This window comes from Bos javanicus, chromosome 3 (genome assembly GCF_032452875.1).
Source record: "Bos javanicus breed banteng chromosome 3, ARS-OSU_banteng_1.0, whole genome shotgun sequence".
NCBI classification, from domain to species: domain Eukaryota; kingdom Metazoa; phylum Chordata; class Mammalia; order Artiodactyla; family Bovidae; genus Bos; species Bos javanicus.
Window position 1 is genome coordinate 22,411,062 of NC_083870.1, and position 14,049 is coordinate 22,425,110.

Below are 14,049 nucleotides of genomic sequence, written 5' to 3' on the forward strand. Positions count from 1 at the left end.
AGGCAAGAACACTGGAGTGGGTTGCCGTTTCCTTCTCCAATGCATGAAAGTGAAAAGTGAAAGTGAAGTCTCTCAGTCGTGTCCGACTCGTAGCGACCCCACGGACTGCAGCCTACCAGGCTCCTACATCCATGGGATTTTCCAGGCAAGAGTACTGGAGTGGGTTGCCATTGCCTTCACCCTCTTGGTGCTAAGCACTCCCAATTAGGTCTGCTCACCTGAGTGTGATGCATCCTTCCTTCTGTTAGTGGAAGAAGGGTCTGGAGACCCTCCTCTGGGCCTTAGTTCTTGGTAAGGATGCAAGAAGAGTCTAAGGTCTTACCCATTGCAAGAAAGTTTATTAACAATAAGGAAAGAAAAAACAGGTGGCAAAAGATTGAACAGGACTGAGCACACATGAAGAAAGAACAGAGAGAACACCTCAAGAGAGAGGTGGGCCACGCCAAGGGAGGCCAATGGCCCTGGAGGGCTAGGGTACAGAGTTTTTAAGGCAGGGTCATAATCTGCGGGGGAAGGGGTGTCACTGACTGACAGCCTTGATTGACAGCCTGTGGTGGTTTAGTCACTAAGTTGTATCCTACTCTTGCGACCCCATGGACTGTAGCCTGCCAGACTCCTTTGTCCATGGGATTCTCCAGGCAAGAACACTGGAGTGGGTTGCCATTTTCTTCTCCAGGGGATCTTTCTTACTCAGGAACCAAACCCAGGTCTTTTGCATTGCAGGCAGATTCTTTACTGACTGAGCTATGACAGCTACAGGTTCTATAACAAGATGCTCTACTGTGCATGTCCTTCCCATAATTCAGTCTTTTGTAATTAGATGTATGTATTCATGGAATATTTATGAGCAGTTAATGAATCCAGTGGCTGCTAAAAACTTAGTACAGGATAGTGTGAGGTGTGCACCTACTAAAGTAGGGAAAGTCTCCTGAGTTGGCAGGTTTTTATGGCCTGACTGTTTCTGGAGTATTGGTGAGCACATTAGGGGCAAAGCTGGTAAATTGGTTGGTGGGATTAGGTGGCTATTGGATGGTTACCTGAAAGGACCGTCTCTGGTTGCTCTCAACTAACTTTCATCCTTATATCTTCATGTCCCCTGAGGTATTGTTATGCAATTGCTCATGACCTGGTCATGACACTATAGATTTGGGTTCTAAAAAAGAATAAGTCAGAGCCATCAAACACCTCTGTAGGGCACAGATAGGAGAAAGATTCCAAGCCTGAAAATCTTACAGTATTTTACCTCACCAAAATTAGAGTAAAAAGTATCTATAGCTCAGAAACTTCCTTAGCAAGGTAAGTTTTTCCACATGTGAAGTAGTTCGGTTCAGTCATGTCCGACTCTTTGTGACTCCATGGACTGCAGCATGCCAGACTTCCTTGTCCATCACCAACTCCCAGAGCTTGCTCAGACTCATATCCATCGAGTTGGTAATGCCATCCAACCACTTCATTCTCTGTCGTCCCCTTCTCCTCCTGCCTTCAATCTTTCCCAGCATCAGGGGCTTTTCCAATGAGTCAGCTCTTCAGACCAGGTGGCCAAAGTATTGGAGCTTCAGCATCGGTCCTTCTAATGAACATTCAGGGTTGATTTCATGTAGCATTCACTGATTTGATCTCCTTTCAGTCCAAGGGACTCTCAAGAGTCTTCTCTGACACCACAGTTCAAAAGGATCAATTCTTTGGTGCTCAGCCTTCTTGATGGTCCAACTCTCACATCCATATGACTACTGGAAAAACCATAGCTTTGACTAGATGGACCTTGTCAACAAAGTAATGTCTCTGCTTTTTAATACACTGTCTAGGTTTGTCATAGCTTTTATTCCAAGGAGCAAGTGTCTTTTAATTACATGGTTACAGTCACCACCTGCAGTGATTTTGAAGCCCAGAAAAGTAAAGTCTGTCACTGCTTCCATTGTTTCCCTATCTATTTGCCACGAAGTGATGGAACCAGATGCCATGGTCTTAGTTTTCTGAATGTTGAATTTTAAGGCAACTTCTTCACTCTCCTTTTTCACTTTCATCAAAAGGCTCTTTAGTTCTTCTTCATTTTCTGCCACTATGATGGTGTTATCTGCATATCTGAGGTTATTGATATTTCTCCCAGCAATCTTGGTTCCAGCTTGTGCTTCATCCAGCCTGACATTTTGCATGATATACTCTGCATATAAGTTAAATAAGCAGGGTGACAATAAACATCCTTGATGTAGCCCTTTCCCAATTTGGAACCTGTCTGTTGTTACCTGTCCAGTTCTAACTGTTGCTTCTTGACCTACATACAGATTTCTCAGGAGGCAGGTGAGGTGGTCTGGTATTCCCATCTCTTTCAGAGTTTTCCATAGTTTCTTGTGATCCACACAGTCAAAGGCTTTGGTGTAGTCAATGCAGCAGAAATAGATGTTTTTCTGAAATTCTCTTGCTTTTTTGATGATCCAATGGATGTTGGCAATTTGATATCTGGTTCCTCTGCCTTTTCTAAATCCAGCTTGAACATCTGACATTTCATGGTTCACGTACTGTTGAAGCCTAGCTTGGAGAATTTTGAGCATTATTTTGCTAGCATGTGAGATGAGTACAACTGTGTGGTAGTTTGGACATTCTTTGGCATTGCCTTTCCAATCTTGGGATTGGAATGAAAACTGACATTTTCCAGTCCTGTGGCCACTGCTGAGTTTTCCAAATTTGCTGGCATATTGAGTGCAGCACTTTGACAGCATCATCTTTTAGGATCTGAAATAGCTCAGCTGGAATTCCATCACTTCCACGAGGTTTGTTTGTAATGATTCTTCCTAAGGCCCTCAGACTCCAGGATGTCTGGCTCTAGGTGAGTGATCAGACCACTGTGGTTATCTGGGTCGTGAAGATCTTTTTTGTATAGTTCTTCTGTGTATTCTTGCCACCTTTTAATATCTTCTGCTTCTGTTAGGTCCATGCTGCTTCTGTCCTTTATTGTGTCCATCTTTGCCTGAAATAGTTCCTTGGTATCTCTAATTTTCTTGAAGAAATCTCTAGTCTTCCCCATTCTATTGTTTTCCTCTATTTCTTTGTACTGATCACGTAGGAAGGCTTTCTTGTCTCTCCTTGCTATTCTTTGGAACTCTGCATTCAGATGAGTATTTCTTTCCTTTTTGCCTTTGCCTTTCACTTCTCTTCTTTTCTCTCTTATTTGTAAGACCCCCTCAGACAACTATTTTGCCCTTTTGCATTTCTTTTTCTTGGGGATGGTTTGATCACTGCCTCTTGTACAATGTTCACTGCCTCCTGTACAATGTTACAAACCTCTGTCCATAGTTCTTCAGGCACTCTGTCTATCAGATCTAATCCCTTGAAACTATTTGTCACGTCCACTGTATAATTGTAAGGGATTTGATTTAGGTCATACCTGAATGGTTAGTGGTTTCCCCTACTTCTTTCAATTTAAGTCTGAATTTTACAATAAAGAATTCATGATCTGAGCCACAGTCAGCTTCTGGTCTTGCTTTTGCTGACTGTATAGAGTTTCTCCATTTTCAGCTGCAAAGAATATAATCAGTCTGATTTCGGTATTGACCATCTGGTGATGTCCATGTGTAGTCATCTCTTGTGTTGTTGGAAGAGGGTCTTTGCTATGACCAGTGCGTTCTCTTGGCAAAACTCTGTTAGCATTTGCCCTACTTCATTTTGTACTCTGAAGCCAAACTTGCCTGTGAAGTAGTAATGTTGCTTATTAAAGACCTTAGAATCATTAGGCATCTGGGAAATACAAATCAAAATGATACAGTACTTTACGCATACTAGGATGGCTATAAAAAAAAAAAGGACATATAACATGTTGGTCAGGATGTGGAGAAATTAGAACCCACATACACTGCCCTTGATAATGTAAAATAGTGCCTCTGCTTTGAAAAATTTTAACAGTCCTTTTAAAGTTTATCATGTGATCCAGCAATACCACTCAAAACTATAGACTCTATATAAATACAAATATTTCTCCTAAAACTTGAATGTGAGTGTTCATAGCAGCATTATTCATAATAGTAAAAAGTGAGAATGACTAAAATGTCTATTGAGTCAGTAAGTAAAATGTGGTATATCTGCAAAATGGAAATCATTCAATGAGACGAAGGAATGAAGTGCAACATGGTATATGTATGAACTTTGAAAACGTCCCAAGAAGCCAGACACAAAAGGCACATGTTGTAGAGTTTTATTTATATGAGACATCCAGAATAAGGGTATCCATGGACCCAGGAAGCAGAATAGTGGTTTTCTGGTAATTCAAATTTGGAAGGATATGGAGAGTGAGTGCTAATGTATACTGGGGTTTATCTAGGAGGTTACAAAATGTTCTAAGTTATCAGTGGATTGGAGAACACACAGTATTTAGGATCACAGTGTATGAAATGCTCAGTACAAGTGTACCTATTTGTCCTGGTGGAATCAGTCATCACAGTTGTCAAGAGATCATATATAAAAAGAGTACTGTTTAAATTGTATCTGGAATACTCAATTTTTTCTCCAATTAAGAAATTTTCCATAATGAAACTGTTTAACCTCTGATCTCACTAGAGAACCAGCATTCGTCAGCCAGCTTCCTCAGGACACCTTTGATCTCCTTGCTTCTCAGACTATAGATGATGGGGTTAAACATGGGGGTCCCAACACAGAAAAGCACAGAGACCAGGATGTCCATATCCAGGTTGTAGCCTACACTGGGTCTATCATAGTTAAAGTTGGCTGTTCCAAAGAAGATAACCACCACAGTGAGGTGGGAGGCACAGGTAGAAAAGGCTTTGCTCCTGCCCTGAACAGAGGGAATCCTAAGGATGGCAGAGATGATGAGTATGTAGGACACAGCAGTAAACAAGCAGGGACTTAGGCCAATAGTAGCACTGGCCACATGGAGCATAAACTCATTGAGAGAGGTGTCTGAGCAGGAGAGCTTCAGGAGGAATGGGATGTCACAGAGAAAGTGACTGATCTGGTTAGGCCCACATAGAGTGAGTGTGGTTGCCAACACTGTGTGTGTCATAGAATTCACCAGTCCACATAGCCAGGACCCAGACACCAAACAGACACAGACCTTCACACTCATAAAGACTGGATATTGAAGAGGGTGGCAGATGGCTACATAGCGGTCGTAAGCCATAGCTGCCAATAATACACCCTCAGTGCCGGCACAGGTCACAAGGAAGAAAATCTGGGAAAGGCAGCCCTCATAGGAGATAGTCTTCTTCTCCTGGAAGAAGTTCACCAGCATGCCTGGGATAGTGGTAGATGAGTATCAAATGTCCAAGAAGCTCAGGTTGCTGAGGAAATAATACATTGGGATGTGGAGGGCAGGACTGACCCTGGTGGCCATTATTATGAGTGTATTCCCAAAAAGAGTTGTCAGATAAATGACCAGGAAGACCAGGAAGAACAAACTCTGTAGATTGGGATGGTTGGAAAATCCCAAGAAGATGAATTCAGTGACGTCTGTTTGATTGTTCATTTCAAGTGGCACCACAGCTACAAAACAATGAAAAAAAAGAAGCCATAATGGGAAATGTACAAAGAGCACCCCAAATGGGCTTGAAACGTTATAGGGCCATGTGAAATAATGTTGGAAATAGACAGCCTAGACTGTGGAAGGAAGTGTGCAGAAGTGTCTTCAGAGAAACCAGAACTTCTCATTTAGCAGATCTACCCAACTCAGGCCCAGGGACAACCCACACATTTGCAGGGCTACTGGTATGTGAAAATAAATGCAAACTTGGTGAAACCAACAAGCCACTAACTCCTTCATTGGAAAGAACTAATTTTTCACTACTTTGGTAATACCTACCTCCTATCATTGCCCTTTTTAGTAAGCATCTTAATTTTTTCTGAGAAATATAATTTTCTAAGAAATATATAATATAATATGGACAAAAAATTAGGAAAATGTAGAAAAATATAAAGAATTTAATCACCTGCTGAATCAGAATCAGTGCTACTTTTCAGTGTACTCCATTGTAGGTTTTTTTCAGTTATGTAAATCTTGAGCTTTGCTTATAGTTTTAGACTATTAGTACAATTTCTCAAATTGGAAAGAAAGAAGTAATACTATTTATTCACAGAGGACATATCTCATATAGAGAAAATACCAAAGAAACCACAAGATACTAGAGCTTATAATCAAATTCAGCAAAATTAAACATGCAAAAACTTTTGTGTTTCTAAAAATAAAATAAAATTTAAAAAAATTAAAAATTAAATATATGTTAATTAAATATTTAATTAAAATATTATTGGATTAAATAAAAAATTTAAATGTACACTAAGAATGAACAATCTAAAAAGGAATATAAAAATCACTTCTATTTATAATAATATCTACAAGAATTAAGTACTTATAATAAGTCTTCCTGAAGAGGTGAAAAGACTTTTTACACCGAAACCCACAAAGCATTGCAAAAGAAATTAAAGGAGACATTAAAAATGGCAAGTCATCCCATGTTCATGGCTAAGAAGACTTAACATTGTTAAGATGTCAATATTCCAAAATGATCTACAGATTTTACCCAATCAGTATCAAAATTCTGTTAGGTTTTCCCAACAGAAATGGAAAAGCCAATCCTCAAATTCATATGAAATTGCAAAAGGCCCTGAATAGTCAATACAATCTTGGCAAAAACCAATAAAGTTGGAGTACTCACACTTCCTGACTTTGAAACTTAACTACAAAGCAATGGTCTTATTATACTAGCATAAGACAGACATATAGACCAATGGAATGAATAAAGAGCCTAGAAATAAACTCACACATACATTTTAATTGATTTTCAGCAAGAGTGCCACAACCATTTAATGGGATAAAAAGTTTCTTCAACAAGTGGTTCTGGGAAAACTGAATATCTACATGCAAAAGAATGAAGTGGTCCCTTAGCTTATATAATACACAAAATTAACTCAGAATGTTTAAAGACTAAAACGTAAAAGCTAAAATTATGATATTTTTATAAGAAAACATTGGAGGAAATCTTGATAATATCTTGCTATTGATAACTTATATGGGAGGAATAAAAATAATCCATGTTTTATGTTTATTCTTACTAAGAATTATTACGTAAAAACAAAATTGAATGATATGAATCTATCAAAGAAATTTCATCTGCAATTAAAAACCTTTCTAAAAAGAAATTCCAGCCCCAGATTGTTTTGTGGTGAATTCTACCAAACATTTTAAGAAGAAATAATATAGTATTACAAAATCTCTTTGACAATAAAATCAGGGAATACTTGCCAACTTGTTTTATAAGGACAAAATCTTGACACTAAAATGTAATAAGGTATTTATAAGAGAAGAAAATTATAACCTGACATCCCTCAGGAACACAGACACAAAAAATCTGAACAAAATACCATCAAATCAAAGACAGTAATACTTAGATAATATACAAGAGTGTGTTTTGGCTTATTACAGGAATGTAAGTAATCATTGCCATCTTCTATTAACAGAATAAAGGAGAAAAACTGTAAACATCTGAATAAATGCCAAAGAAAGCATTTGACAAAGTTCAATACCCATTCATAATAAAAAATAAACATATAAAACTGAGAATAAATGGAACTTCCTCAACCTGATAAAATATATAGCTTGTATTATACTCAATAGTGACACATTCTGTGTAACATTAAACAATAATGGCCATTCTCAGAGTTTCTATTCAAAATTGTACTAGAAGTCCTAACTAATGCAATAAGACAAGAATAGTAAAAGGCATAAAAGTTTGAAAGAAAGATATCAACCTGCCTTTATTTACAGATGTCATGATTGTGTATGTAGAAAAATCAAAAGAAATTAATGAAGTAATATTTAAGAAAATCTCAGGAAGCAAAGTCAATATACAAATATTAATTATATTTCTATAATCAACAAATTGATTATAGATAATATAATTTAATATTATATTTAAAACAATACTATTTGCAATAGCTCTAATTATCAACAAGACTCTGATGCTGGGAGGGATTGGGGGCAGGAGGAGAAGGGGACGACAGAGGATGAGATGGCTGGATGGCATCACTGACTCTATGGACGTGAGTCTGAGTGAACTCCGGGAGTTGGTGATGGACAGGGAGGCCTGGCGTGCTGCGATTCATGGGGTTGCAAAGAGTCAGACACGACTGAGCAGCTGAACTGAACTGAACTGATGTAGTAATAAGTTTAGCAAAAAATTTGCAAGATCTCTTCATTGTAAAGCACAAAATATTGCTTAGGGAAATTAGAGATAAATATCATATTATAGTTTCAATACAACCCAAATAAAAATTTCAGTAGTCCTTTTTGAGGAATTTACAAACTGATTCTAAAGTTTGTATGGAAATTCAATGGCTCTAGAATAGTCAAGATAATCTTGGAGGATAAAAATAAAGTTGGAGAACTTACCCTTTCATATTTGAAGAATTAATAATTATAAATAATTAAGATAATGTGGCATTATTGAAAGGAAAGACAAATATATCAGTAGAACATAATAGAATTCAGAAATGGACCCATAACATACTCTGGTAATTGATTTTCAGTGTAACTACCAAAGCCATTCAATATATTAAAGAAAGATTTTTCAATAAAAGGAGCTGAAGCAACTGAATATAGGTATGAAAAATGAATAATCTTAATTCTCAACTTGAACAAAATTGATAATCCTACTTTTTATCAAAATTAAGAAATTTTGCTCTTCAAAAAGCACTATTAAAGGTTAAAGAGCAGTATAGAGACTGTGAAAATATATTTATCTCACAAAGCAATAACATTCAAAATATATTTTAAATGCCTATAAATCAGTAACAAAACCACAAAAAACAAATGAACAACCCAATTGAAAATCGGGAGACACGAATACAGACTTCACAAAAGACTCTATCTACATAGCCAATAACTTAAAGATGCATCAACATCAGGTAAATTCAACTTAAAACAATGTAGTTAGGAGGGGTTAGAAAGGACATCCTTGTCTGTTCCTGAATTTGTGGGGAAAGCTTGTAACATTTTACCCTTAAATATGATGTTAAGGGTAGGGTGTCTTTTGTTTTTTGTTTTTTTAAGATGCCCTTAACAGTTAAGGAAGTTCCATCTATACTTACTTTATTGAGAGTTTTTTTATAAATTAATGTTAAATTTTGTTGAATTTTTTCTACATCTATTGAGATGTGTTTTTTTTTTTTTTTTAATAATCCCACTTCTGAGATTCCAATTATGTTTATGCTTGGTACTGTAAGATAGCTCTTAGATACTCTGAATACAGGGAGGGGTGATTTTTTACTTTTATTTCTCTGTGTCTTTTGGTTTTAGTAAATTCTTTAATATATTTTCAAGTTCACGGATTCTTCAGCTGATCATCCCATAAAGGTCATTCTTTCTCTTTGTCACTATGTTTATTTCTAGCATTTCTATTTGATCTTTTCTTGTTGTTTCTATCTCTCTGATTATATTATCCCGATTTTGCGTGTTGTTTACATTTTTCATTGAATGCCTTAATCTATTAATCATTGTTATTTTAAATTCTTTGTCTGGTTTTAACATTTCTGTCATATCTGAGTCTGATTCTGATGTTTGTTTTATCTCTTTAGAATTTTTTTTACCTTTTAATATATCTCATAACTTTTTGTTATGAAACTGAACAATTAAGACAGTAGAGACAGAGGTAAATTTGGGGGAGATGAGGCTTGGAGATGAGCCTTCCCTTGTGCTAGACCTTTAGTATGGGAGTTAGGGATTAATCTATTGAGGAGCTGGCCTGACTTTGGAGTTTGTTGTTGCTATGGTTACCTTCAGTGCACTACAGGCTTCAGATTTCTCCACTGATTTCTTGTACTTAGGGTTAAGCCAGTTTGCCAGAGGGTTTATTTTTCTCAGTTGTTACTCTCCCTACCTGCTGTGTGTCTTCCTTTCATAGTACTACACCTAGAGATAATCTTTTTCTTGATTCCACTATAGCGATTGTATTCCACTGTTAATTTCTCTAATTGTTTGTTGGAGGGTGGAGGGTGGGGAACTGGGAGTGGGGTGGGAGGTGGGGGAGTGGGGAGGTTTCCTCTGATGTTACACGTAAGCCTTAATCTGAGGTACTCTGAACCTGGGTCTTGGTATGGCCTTCCCGAGTGATCCTGCCCCTCTACCAGCTGTAGCGTTGGTCCTTGCACATATTCCTGCCTCTCCCTGAGTAGTGGAATTTTTGTCCCTGTCCCTTCCCAGCTACAATGGTTTTCCACAATGTCCTAAGATGACAGGTTTTTTTGTTGTTGTTGTTCACTTTTGCCTGCAGATTACAGTTTTACTTCTGCAGGAAAAAATATGGTAAATGGTTTGGAAGAAGTTTTTGCATTCACTGCTGTTCCCTCCACCTTCTTCCTCCAGACAGCCCCATTTAGGGAAGCTTTCTCAATGCTTCTTGCTCTTCGCTGTGAGCATTTGGTGGAGCTCAGGGAGGAAACAAGAGGGTGCAAACTTTCCTCTCTGTGGTACCTAGGGACTTCACACTCTCATGCGGGCCTACTGTTTGTCCTTTAGTGGCTAAGTCGTGTCCGACTCTTCTGTGACCCCACGGACTGTAGCCTGCCAGGCTCCTCTATTCAAGGTATTTTCCAGGCAAGAATACTGGAGTGGGTTGCCATTTCCTTCTCCAGGGGTTCTTCCCAACCCAGGGATTGAACCTGAGTCTCCTGCATTGCAGGTGGATTCTTTGCCATTGAGCCACTAGGCCCCCACTTAGTATTTTGTAACTCATTAAATTCACAAACAAATTGAGTCTTATCAACTTGCATGGCATCTGATGGATTCTGCCCCAGGTTAAAAAAGAAAAATATTTGGTTCCTGTTTCTCCCTTCAAGAGTCTATGCCTCCCAGTTTTCTGTTTAGTTGTTTGCCCTGCAACTTCTATTACCTAAAGCCTTTAAGAAAAGTCATTAATTTGCATTATGTCCAGCTTTACTGTTGTTGTTACACTGCTGGAAGCAACACTCCAGCTCTCTAAATCTCTGAGTTGAAGTTGGAAGTCTGTATAACTGCTTTTGAAAACTATTTGGAAGTTTTTAATAAAGTCAAAGAAATAGAGGAAAACAATAGAAAGGAAATCAGTCCTAAATATTCATTGAAAGGACTGATGCCAAAGCTCCAATACTTTGGCCACCTGATTCGAAGAACTAACTCATTGGAAAAGACCCTGATGCTGGGAAAGATTGAAGGCAGGAGGAGAAGGGGACGACAGAGGATGAGGTGATTGGATGGCATCACTGACTTGATGGACATGAGCTTGAGCAAGCTCTGGGAGTTGGTGATGGACAGGGAAGCCTGGCGTGCTGCAGTCCATGGGGTCGCAAAGAGTTGGACACGACTGAGTGACTGAACTGAACTGAATAAAGTCAAACGTCTAGTTACTCTATGACCCAGAAACACCATTCCTAGGCACATATCTGAGGAAAGTAGGTGCATATGCTCACATGGTTAATAGTGATCTAAGCCAATTTGTTTGTAATATTAATAATATAAACTAGATATAAACAGTCTGCCTATGAACAGGAAAATGGATACAAAACTGTGGTATATTCATATTTGGAATACTACCCAGTTATTTAAAATACTAATACATATATAAACACTGAATGAATCTAAAACTTTTTTTTTAAATAAAGACGAAATTCACCAATAGTCAAAACTAATCTATGGTGATAAAACTGGCATAGTAGTTACCTCTGAATAACACTGATGGGAATGGAGTAGAAAGGAATTTTCTGAGGTGGTGGAAATATTCTATATCTTAACTTGAATAGTGATTACATGGATGCATATATCTAGTAAATTAATCAACCTGTAACCTTAAGGTTTGTGCATTTTATTGTGTGTGAGATATAATTCCCTTTTTAAAAACAAAATAAGAAAAAGATAAAAACAGGAGACATTTATCATGCAATTTTCATTTCTGACCATGTCAGTCAGACTCAAATACAACCAATCACTGCTGCTGCTGCTGCTGCTGCTAAGTCGCTTCAGTCGTGTTCGACTCTGTGTGACCCCATAGACGGCAGCCCACTAGGCTCCTCTGTCCCGGGGATTCTCCAGGCAAGAATACTGGAGTGGGTTGCCATTTCCTTCTCCAATGCATGAAAGTAAAAAGTGAAAGTGAAATCGCTCAGTCATGCCCAACTCTTAGCGACCCCATGAACTGGAGCCTACCAGGCTCCTCCGTCCATGGGATTTTCCAGGCAAAAGTACTGGAGTGGGGTGCCGTTGCCTTCTCCAACCAATCACTAAGACTGCCTAAATATTTTCTTTCATTTTCTCATCTTTCTACTTTTCCTTCTACCACAGTTACAGTTCAGAAACTTATCACCTTTTATCTGAAGCACTGTAACTGCCTTCAGATTGTTTCCCTGTCTACAGTCTTGCCTCTTCAGGCATACACAAGAATAACGATTCATGATTCACAGTGATTAATTTGGAGTGAACCTGGTTGTTAGTCCCATGGATTTTGGACCATTGATGAAAAATAATGCTCACAATGTGTGTGTGTGTGTGTCTGTGTGTGTGAGAGATTGAGGGAGGTGCTGTGTGCAAGAACAATGTCCCATACACAGGTTTGCATCCCAGGCAGTATTGATGGCAGAAATCTCAAGTAAAACAGACAGCATGGGTCTGTTCAGCTAAGGGCAAACAAACTTATGGGACCTCTGTTGTCTTCCTGTTTATAGGAGTAAGGGTCCAGAGGTCTCTGGGACCCTAGTGAACTTCCCTGAGAGCATCCCAGAAGAAGGAAAACTGCAGGATTCTGAGCTTTGCTGGCAGCCACCTCGCCTACAGCCACCTCCCCAACCCCTGGAGGTTCCTGTTAGTTACAGATACCTGGTAACTCAGCCCTGACTGGTTACTACCAAACTCCATCATTAGTTCTAAGAAATCTAGTGATTTTGCACTTAAAGGACAACCTCATTAGTTACCTCAGAGGAGGTGTTGGGGAAGCAGCTGCTCTGGGGACTAGGACTGGCTTGTGGAGGCTGTATCAGACCTGCCTCTGAGACAGCTTCTTGGGAAAAAAACAAAAACTGAACATTCCTTCAACGAGGGTCTCAGAAAATATCCTGTCTTTCCTCAAGGAGTCCAGACATCAAGGCTGCCAGGCTTTGGTGTGAGAATAAATAGGATTGGTTGCAGAGTATCAGCAATGGCCCACAGAGCATGTTTTAGGTGAGGGCAGACTGGAAGCAGGAGACATCTGGAAGGTAATAGCCTGGGTTTTAGAAACTGATGAAAGTCTCTAGATCCAGAAAATGCATGTATGCCCATGCACAGAATCTTCCGTGTAATTCCAATGGGGTCATATAATTGTAAGACCCATCCCCAGAGTCCTTCATCATTCATGTGCCCTCAGTTAGAACACCTTTGGTTGTCCAAGAGAGAAGTCTGAAAACTAAAACCGTATCAGAATGAAACCGTAACTGAAGATGTAGAGTTTTGGAGGTTGGAGAAAATCCATGAGGCAGTTAATCACAGGGAAGGAGACATACTTGGAGCACTTTGAAGTTGATGGATGGTAAGGATTCAAATCAGTTTGGGCATGCTGAGATCATTCATTAAAATAGGAAATAAATGAGGTGTACTAGGCATGGGGAGATGAGACAGTAGATTAGATCATTAGTAATGTTGAGTGTTAGGTACTTGTGGGATATCCATGTGGAAGTGCCCAATAGGCAGTTGAAAATAAAGGATTTAATCTCAGGAGACAGGCTAAATCTGTTTAGAAGTGAATTTGAGAGTCATTGTCTTGAAGGTAGCTTTTGAGTCCATAGGTATACATGAAATCAACCAAGGAGAATAGACAAAGTAAGAGAAGAAGGCTAGGGTGGGACTCCTGTGATCCCCCCAAATTCACAGTATGATGGAAGATGTATCCAAGAAGGTTTACTGATACTCAACACGCTCTCCAGGTTGGCTGTAGGCATCCTTTCACAGTAAAGCAATGTTAGAGTTAGGCTGACAATCTGCATGTTCTTTAAGAAAATCCTTGTGTGATATGTACGTTCTATTATTTACTTTCTCTATCAACTGCA

The 14,049-nt window shown here is 38.8% G+C and overlaps 1 pseudogene; it reads right to left on the bottom strand.

The window, feature by feature from the left end:
• Positions 1-4,528: 4,528 nt before the first annotated feature.
• On the bottom strand, positions 4,529-13,986 carry LOC133245163 (olfactory receptor 5J3-like; annotated as a pseudogene).
• Positions 13,987-14,049: the final 63 nt, after the last annotated feature.